Source organism: Rhipicephalus sanguineus, chromosome 3 (assembly GCF_013339695.2).
Source record: "Rhipicephalus sanguineus isolate Rsan-2018 chromosome 3, BIME_Rsan_1.4, whole genome shotgun sequence".
NCBI lineage: Eukaryota > Metazoa > Arthropoda > Arachnida > Ixodida > Ixodidae > Rhipicephalus > Rhipicephalus sanguineus.
In genome coordinates, this window is record NC_051178.1 from 180590853 (window position 1) to 180599847 (window position 8995).

The 8995-nt window shown below is 44.3% G+C and overlaps 1 non-coding gene across 1 annotated transcript; it reads left to right on the top strand.

Moving 5' to 3' along the window:
* The first annotated feature begins 2310 nt into the window (after positions 1-2310).
* Positions 2311-2383, top strand: Trnas-gcu (transfer RNA serine (anticodon GCU)). Its single transcript has one exon. It is a non-coding gene; the product is annotated as a tRNA-Ser (tRNA).
* Positions 2384-8995: the final 6612 nt, after the last annotated feature.

Here is an 8995-nt window from a genome sequence, read left to right on the forward strand (position 1 = left end):
TGACGTACTAGCGGTATATCTGTCATCTGCTCGTGGTGCACGTAAAAAACGAAGAGTGAATTGTCATCTAGCGATCCCAACAGTGATTCCTGCAATTTAGGCTGCACGCAGGACGCAGAGTTCGCAAACTCAGTGGAACTGTGTTGACTCGTCGGGATGATGTCCATTGCGGTGAGACTGGCTTGCAGATGCTCAGCGACGAAAGCTTCAAAGTCAAAGTAAAATATTTTATATGTGTTTTCTGACTTCGGTGTGCGGAGCGCGTTAACACTGAATACCAAAGAAACGAAAAATGAATCTTTTGGGATGTCTCAAAATCGCGTCAGTACTCCTTCAAACGCCTCGCTGAAACGGTTCTTTCCGGTGGGGCTTTATACATGTATGTACTGTCTGTAAACACAAATACACACGACATTATGGCGTTTTATTTCTGACCCGTTGACAAAGACATGCTGTTATTTGCAAACAGTCGCTTAAACATAGAACGAAACAATCTCTCAGGGAGGGATGTCTCACTCATTGTAAAAGTTGGGCTACTATTATCCGCATGAAAATGGATGACCCATTGTGAGGTTGTGAAGAATGTGAGGAATGTGATGCACGTCATGAGTTCTTTTTCTCTTTTAAATAAAATTGATATGAATAGACGAGCAGGTGTCCGTGACGTAGAATGTGTGCGGATATGCACTGACGCACAAACAGAATGAAGACGCAGCGCATACATACGATAAAGGCCTTTCAGAAAGAAAGCTTCGAAGTTCTGGGTTTTCTTTGCCCTCAAGAGGACGCCACGACTCTTTGAGGAGGTGTGTCTGCTTTTAAAGAAGTTTATTACGCCATGACCGTTTCCACCCTATGAAAGTTCTATTGACAAGTACTCGTATGCCTTGTGCATCATCTCTAAGCAACCGTTCAAACCATGGCCCGTGGATCAGTTACAACGAGGCAGTGGCGTAGCCTGGGGGGCACACCGGGCCCGTGCCCCCCCCCCCCCCGTAATTTTTTTCGCCATGGCATACAGAGCACAAAATGACCCTGATCACACCTGCCTGCCCGACCCCCGCTTCAGATCAAGGATGTGCACCCCCCGAAAAACATTCCTGGCTACGTCCCTGCAACGAGGTAGCGATTCCTGAGGGAATCTCAAGGCCATGACTACTAGCGGGCGAAGTAGACGGGGTTTTTTTATACCGCTGGCCCAAGTCAAATAACAGTCTGCAATAGTGCGTGATGTCTCGCAGAGCGGCAGGCAATTACGTCGTTTAGTAACAACGGAATGCGCAAACAGGACTTTTGTGAAGACTTATCTGTTCCCTCTTATCTACAACATCATAAACTATACTGCCTCTATGCACAAACCTTTTTTTTTTCTTTTTTTTTGTAATACTGCATTAGAAACGTCCTCGTTCTTTGAGATGTCCTGAAATGCTTAGCCCTGTCAAAACATTTATGCAGTTGCACTCAACATGAAAGCTGCAGGAAGAAGAGCAAATGTTACTGTTACTACGGTGGTAGCCAACACTAGCAGACATTAGCCTGCAGTATAGAGCCAACACTACCCGCTATTATCCAACAGCTTACAGCAAAACAGCCAGCATCGGTCTGGTCACTCTACCAACTGAGCTAACAGGAGGCTATAGGGCGAATGAATCGGCATCTCGTAGCACATATCCCAAGTCTGCACTTCATGCATAAGTTATACCCGACTCGCTATACCGACGCCTGTCCAGGATGTGGCGCCATCCCCACAACCTTCCACGTACGTCACTGTAGAGTGTACCGCTGCCTGCTTCCCTACCACCAATATTTTGGTTCACCCGTACCTCAGAGCAGTGGGAAGCAGGGGCGTAGCCAGAAATTTTTCTCGTGGGGGGGGGGGGGGGGGTTCAACCATACTTCATGTATGTTGGTGCGTGCGTTTGTATGTGTGCGTGTATATATGGGTCATTCCACGCCAACTGTCCCAGTCGGGGCGCTCGACAAAAATCAATTTCTCTGAAAAAATTTGAGAAAATTACACACATATGGACATTAGTTCTACAGTATTTTCCCAAAATATTTTGAGCGGCAAAAATTTTTTGGGCACGTGAGCGCCATTTGAACTTCTCGATATGGTGGAAAACCAGGTACGAAAGAAAAATTCGCTTTAAATGGAACGTTTCACGCATTCATTCAAAACTTGCTTTTTTGTGTTCTTAGAGCATCGCGCTTTCATTATAGGACAGTTGCTTAGAGCAGCTTTATATTTTTCACTCCTTGGCGCGCAGGTAAAATTGAGTAACTTGCTGCGTTTTCGGGAATTTTAGCCCCGCCGCGGTGGTCTAGTGGTTATGGCGCTCGGCTGCTGACCCGAAGGTCGCGGGATCGAATCCCGGCTGCGGCGGCTGCATTTTCGATGGAGGCGAAAATGTTTGAGGCCCGTGTACTTAGATTTAGGTGCACGTTAAAGAACCCCAGGTGGTCGAAATTTCCGGAGCCCTCCACTACGGCGTCTCTCATAATCATATCGTGGTTTTGGGACGTTAAACCCCAGATATTATTATTATTATTATTTCGGGAATTTTTTTACAAAAGACGATTGTAGACGAAATACATCAATTAATTTTATAGAACTCTCCATAGCACGTACTATCTTTTAAAGTTTTTGTTTTGCCTGTGTGCGGCGCTCAGGCTCAATAATAAAACCCTGAACTTGGAAAAAACACTACATTGGCCTATGTTCAGACGCCTGTAGCACCCTAAGGTGGTCCAAGAAAAAATAAGCAGAAAATCGCATACGATTGAGAATCATAACACCTTCGTCCACAGAAAGTTTAATCGAAGTAGTTTTTGTTTTAGTCAAGAAAAAATTTTTGAACTTTAGTCCCACCATTGCATTATTTTGCTATGGGGGCAGTACAAACCGACTGAATTTACTGCATAAAAAAAGAGGTAGTGTATTCGTAGCACATGGTTTTCTGCTCCTTTTTTTAGTACTTTATAATGTATATTACATATCAAGGAGATGATCAACAGAGGCAAAACTATAACAATACCATTGGCTTAGATGCCGAAATTCCCCAATAATGAATCGCGTTACTTATTGCATTGTTTACGCACACCGGAGGCGGCGGCGCCGGCGCCGAACAACTACGCCACTAAAATAGGCTGTTGTGATCTCATAACAGCTGTAAAACAATGCATGTTACCAGAGAGACAAATTCTACTTTAACCAAAATCTGCTGCCTGCAACCATCACAACCATAATGATGTGAAAAATAGCTTGGCATATCCCGTCCGTAGTGTCGCGGACGACGGACGGAATGCGTGAATACGCGGCGCGTTGTCACATCATGTGCCGTTCGTTGCGGAATACATAGATGAACTCCGTTTGAATCCGCTATAAATGACCACGCTCACGCCTCCTTTCTCCGGTTTACATGAACTTTGAGACTTAACTTTGACGCCAGTTGATTCTCAGAGCCATATTCAATAAGTAACGCGATTCATTATTGGGGAATTTCGGCATCTAAGCCAATGGTATTGGTACATTTTTACCTCTGTTTATTATCTCCTTGATATGGGATATACATTATAAAGTACTAACAAAAGGAGCTGAAAACCATCTGCTACGAATACACTACCTCTTTTTTTATGCAGTAAATTCAGTCGGTTTGTACTGCCCCCATAGCAAAATAATGCAATGGTGGGACTAAAGTTCAAAAATTTTTTTCTTGACTAAAACAAAAACTACTTCGATTAAACTTTCTGTGGACGAAGGTGTTATGATTCTCAATCGTATGCGCTTTTCTGCTTATTTTTTCTTGGACCACCTTAGGGTGCTACAGGCGTCTGAACATAGGCCAATGTAGTGTTTTTTCCAAGTTCAGGGTTTTATTATTGAGCCTGAGCGCCGCACACAGGCAAAACAAAAACTTTAAAAGATAGTACGTGTTATGGAGAGTTCTATAAAAATAATTGATGTATTTCGTCTACAATCGTCTTTTGTAAAAAAATTCCCGAAAACGCAGCAATTTACTCAATTTTACCTGCGCGCCAAGGAGTGAAAAATATAAAGCTGCTCTAAGCAACTGTCCTATAATGAAAGCGCGATGCTCTAAGAACACAAAAAAGCAAGTTTTGAATGAATGCGTGAAACTTTCCATTTATAGCGAATTTTTCTTTCGTACCTGGTTTTCCACCATATCGAGAAGTTCAAATGGCGCTCACGTGCCCAAAAAATTTTTGCCGCTCAAAATATTTTGGGAAAATACTGTAGAACTAATGTCCATATGTGTGTAATTTTCTCAAGTTTTTTCAGAGAAATTGATTTTTGTCGAGCGCCCCGACTGGGACAGTTGGCGTGGAATGACCCATATTTATCGCTTTCGGTTTCCATTGTACAGGCTCTCCGTCTAAAATATGACACGATAGCAGTATACTCACCATTCGCAATGTTTATCTTACGCGCTGCCAAGGGATGCGGCCGAAAGACGAACCTTCGAGTGCCGCGTGCTCGCTCGGCGACGCGATCACCGGAGCAAAGTTCACCTCTGCCGAAGATCCGAGCGTAAGAATACGTAGCACCATTCGGCTCCGAAGCACGAATTGCGCGAGTCACGTTCAAGCGAGCTGCCCATAAAAAAGAATTATAAATGTATTCCCGGTGCCTGTTAGCCACTTTTATTATAATATAATACATTTTAAACGAACCATCACTCGTTTTCCCTGACACTTCGTCGGCGGCACTGAGGAAAGCCGAAGAATCCGTGTCGAAACGTAAAAACTCGCAGCAGCACACGATCGTGCCACCCGCGTGGGTGCTGCATACTTCCTTTGCCCCAAGGAACAGTGGCGGCGCAGTGAAGCGGACTTACGGACCCGCGCCCAGGCACGCCGCGAATGCTCAACATAAAATTTTGTTTCTCGCCAAAAACAAAAAACACTCCGATGAAACTTTCACAAATAAATCTCCTTTGTTTACTCTTCCCAACGAGACTAAGTGTGCATTTTTACTTGGACTGCATCGCCACTCTACATGTGCCTGAACCTGGAACATTTCACACATTTTCAATGTTTGCGCCCCTTCCACTTCGAAACTGCTCAGTCATCGACTTCAATACTTTTTTTACACGCTTACCGCTAACTATCCAGCCATGTGATATAGTCCCATTTTGTCAGTAATAGTCGTAGAATTTTAAAAAATAATCAAAATGGGCGCAGAATTGCAGCATTGCTTCACCACAAAGCACATCGTGAGACAAAGTAGTGGTCGTCAATGGGTGATAATAAGATAGTGCCATTCCTTTTCAAGTAAACAGCAGATAGTTAAAAGCGTTCCGTAAAGTATTGTATTTTTTAGAGTATTTTTTTTCACCTATGTTTCACCCACTACGGCAAAATTCAAATCACTGTAACAGACAAGAAAAATTCTTTTTCCAAGAAATACTTTCCGAGGGCAATTAGTGCACTGATATGAACGTCCACAATTTTTTACAATACAATTGGAGAGGGTCGAGCGCAAGTCTGGGACGTTTGGCGTGGAATGACCCAATTCCGTATGTCCGTCCTGTAACTGGTGCGTATCTCAATTCATCTAGGAGGCAGGAGATACGGCAACGTCCCCCAGAGACATTCTAGCAAAATGTAAACCGCGAGGGGGCAGTGTTGGCTATAAGTTAATAGCTTTCGGCGCTTTAAGCTTCTCTAAAGTTTCGCTTCTGAAGGGGCTGAAGGTTCGAACCATTTGTTCCGCCAAAGCTCCAACTGTTATGCATAGCTCGACGACTTATTCACTGTTGCAGTACCCCTAATTCAGCTCGTAAGACTTTTTAGAATAGCGAAGAGAGGTGGATACGCGGCTATTTATGCAATAAAAAAAAATATTTATTGAGGCATTTCCCAGTGTTCTCGGTGAGCGTGTGCATGAAAACAATCGCTATATAACATTTTATATTGTCTACCTGTTCATTAATAACGCATCGATTGACGCGTGTAGATATAAGGGACTATAGAAAGGGTCGGTGACGTCCTTTATTCATATTAGTTCACACTGAAAAGGTGTAAGGCTCACAAATGATCGGTTCCTGTAGGACTTCTGTCGTGTTACCTTCAGTAAACCTTTTGATCCTTTTAATTCATAATGTTCACGTAAAGCTGTCTACAAACAACGCTTTCACGGTTTTCGCCCAATGTTTACCACACTTCTACCTTAACGAGCGGACAGGGATGGAAGGATATCGTGAGTGTGTCATTCATTCACCCTTGCGCCACCACGCACATCTTGCGGCTATTCGGAGAAGCAGCACCATGCATTGCCATGGTGAAGCGGGCGATACGACTAGCATTGAGAACGTCAATATAATTTAAGGGTCTTGGATGGTACTGTATTCTACGAGGCTATACGTGAGAGAAAATTTTTATTACTAGGTATGACGCACATATCTAGAATGGCGACATTTTTGGCGAAATTTGTAAAAAAAATGGCGACTTTTGGCGACTTTTTGCTCGCCGTTTGGCGACATTTACTCGAAAGTCAGCGGCAACCCTGCACAGACGTGTCCGTGTTTTATTGCGATATCAGTTATATGGACAGTCTCGACGGGTTTTTGCCGTAGCCGTCGCCGTCATGTCCTTCGGTATGAAATCCGAATTGATAACGTCCCCCCGCGCATTGTTGTTCTACGGCGGGTTAAAAGCTCGCGAGCTGGTGGGCGACGAACGCGGCCGAATAGACGATCAAACTAGCCGGCCCGTTCCTTCGCCTCGCATGTTGCATGCATTAACATCCCCCCCGCCTCGGGAGACCTGCGGTCGAAGATACGAGGAAACGCCCCCGCCGTCTTTAACGACCATGAAAAAAGACCGAGGGTGGAAAGCGGCGGGGGGTGGGGGGGGGACTTCAGTCGCCGCGAGCAGCCACTACCTTGACTTCGGATCTAGGGCGCGGTAGCGATCGCTAGCGCGCGCGCTCTCTCGAAAGGGCGTCACCGCGGGCGGCTCGTATACCTTCTACGGGGCTGCACTCTCAGCGTGCGAGTGACTATGCGGAGGAGCATCTCTCCATTGAAGCGGCCGTATTCTCTTACACCAGTCGTTTGGTAAGTTACGCGAGATCGGATACAACGGTTAGCTGCCAGCCTCACTTCGTGTAACGCTACAATTTGTTGCTCTCGCATTCATTGCTTCGCCCTTGCGGTGAAACTGCGACTTTTTTTCGTGCGCTATAATCTTCAGTGAGCGATAAGTTTCTTGCCCATTTCACTAAGGTCACAGGTAAAACCTCTTAGCTTGCCTATTCATCTGTTCAGTTGCATGAGCCATTTTACGAACAGACTTGTGCTTGTGGTGTAACCGTAAGTTGCCAATATACGAAGGTATGCGCCACTAGTTACTGCCACTGACTTGTAGGTGAGCATATGCAATAGTGCGCATATGCATTCCGTGGGGTTCTCATATCTGGAAACTTTGTTGTGTTTACATATTCTGACATTATATTTATTTCTGAGCTTCCCTTTAAACGCCGCATAATCTGCTTTCGTTTTTTGCACATCACAAAGTTTTATGGTTTTATGCTTTTGAAAATAAGAAGCACGCTCAACAAGGCTACAGACAAGTTTACTTGAATAATCGTCAAGAATGGGCTGAAGGTCGCACCGAAATTTGGTACATCACTTCAACTGCCACAAGCACAGTGTTTTGAAGCAATGCAGCAGCGATGGTATTATACGCATGACGTTGACGACTACTTCGGTGTGCTCATAAGTTTCCGAACACGCCACGCGTTCCGTTCTTTATCAGGACCGAAAGGGTAGCCATGGTCACAACAGTGTGGAAATTTTCTCCTGTTTCGGGCAATAATAGACATGTCAGAAGAAAATGTCGTGTTACCTTTAATGAGAAACGGTCAAAAATTCCTTCATGCTGCGCACGGCACACGAACATTTTCGGCTTTCATGTGGTTCGAATAGATTGCGCTTGCAGCATCTGGTCACCTCGCATCATGATTGTCTTCTGGCGTCTGATTCCCTCGTGTCAGAATTAAAGTCGTAAAACGTGAATAATAGTGGTACCTGGATGTGCGTCACTTGGCAACTACGCGCTACGTGTTTTGTAAGGATTGTGTGAGGCTATGAAAACAGGGCCTGCTAATTGATCAAGCTGATTTTCTCGTACCTAGGTATTCATGAACGGATCGTAAAACGTGATTAATAGTGGTAACTGGCCGTGCGTCACTTGGCAACTAGGCGCTACGTGTTTTGTAAAGACTGTGTGAGGCTATAAAAACAGGGCCTGCTAATTGATCAAGCTGATTTTCTTGTACATAGGTATTCATGAACGGATGACATCAAGACGAATGCGCTAGTGTGAAGGGTATAATTCTGGAAAAAAAATTTCCCTATAAACAATTGAATAATGACTATACAAAACATGCTGAAATTGCCGATCAGCTGTTAAGTACCTGTAAAATGAAGCCAAAAGTATATTGTGGCTAAACTAAGATAACGCACCTGCAATGAACATCGTGTCGACAAGTTGGTATTTCTCCTCTCGATTAAGAGAGTAGGCTTAGAGGATTTTAACCATGATACATGATAGAGGGTTGCCGTTTTCGTTGTCTAGAGGAATTATGACATGCACAACGGTATCGCTGCTGCCCGTACATACCAAGAAGCTATACATCCTTCTGGACATCAACAAATAACTGTACGTGTGTTGCTTTCAACCAATGGTACAATGATCCAATTTCCTCTGCGTTATTTTCTCACAACAAACCTGCTTCTTCATGTCCGGTTCAATAAATATTTTGCACAAGTCAGTAGTTGCACCATTCGTATTTGTATATGCCGAAAATATTCGATTCGGTTCGCTCTTGGTTTTCAGCGTTTTTTTTTCTTAGGCCGTCAGTAGTGCTTCAGCTCTTCTTCTTCTTAGTTCGTTTTATGCTGCGCCAGCTGTGATCACGTCTTCTTCAAGAAATTGTTCGGTGTCCACTGTCCTCATTTCAGTTGTCTGC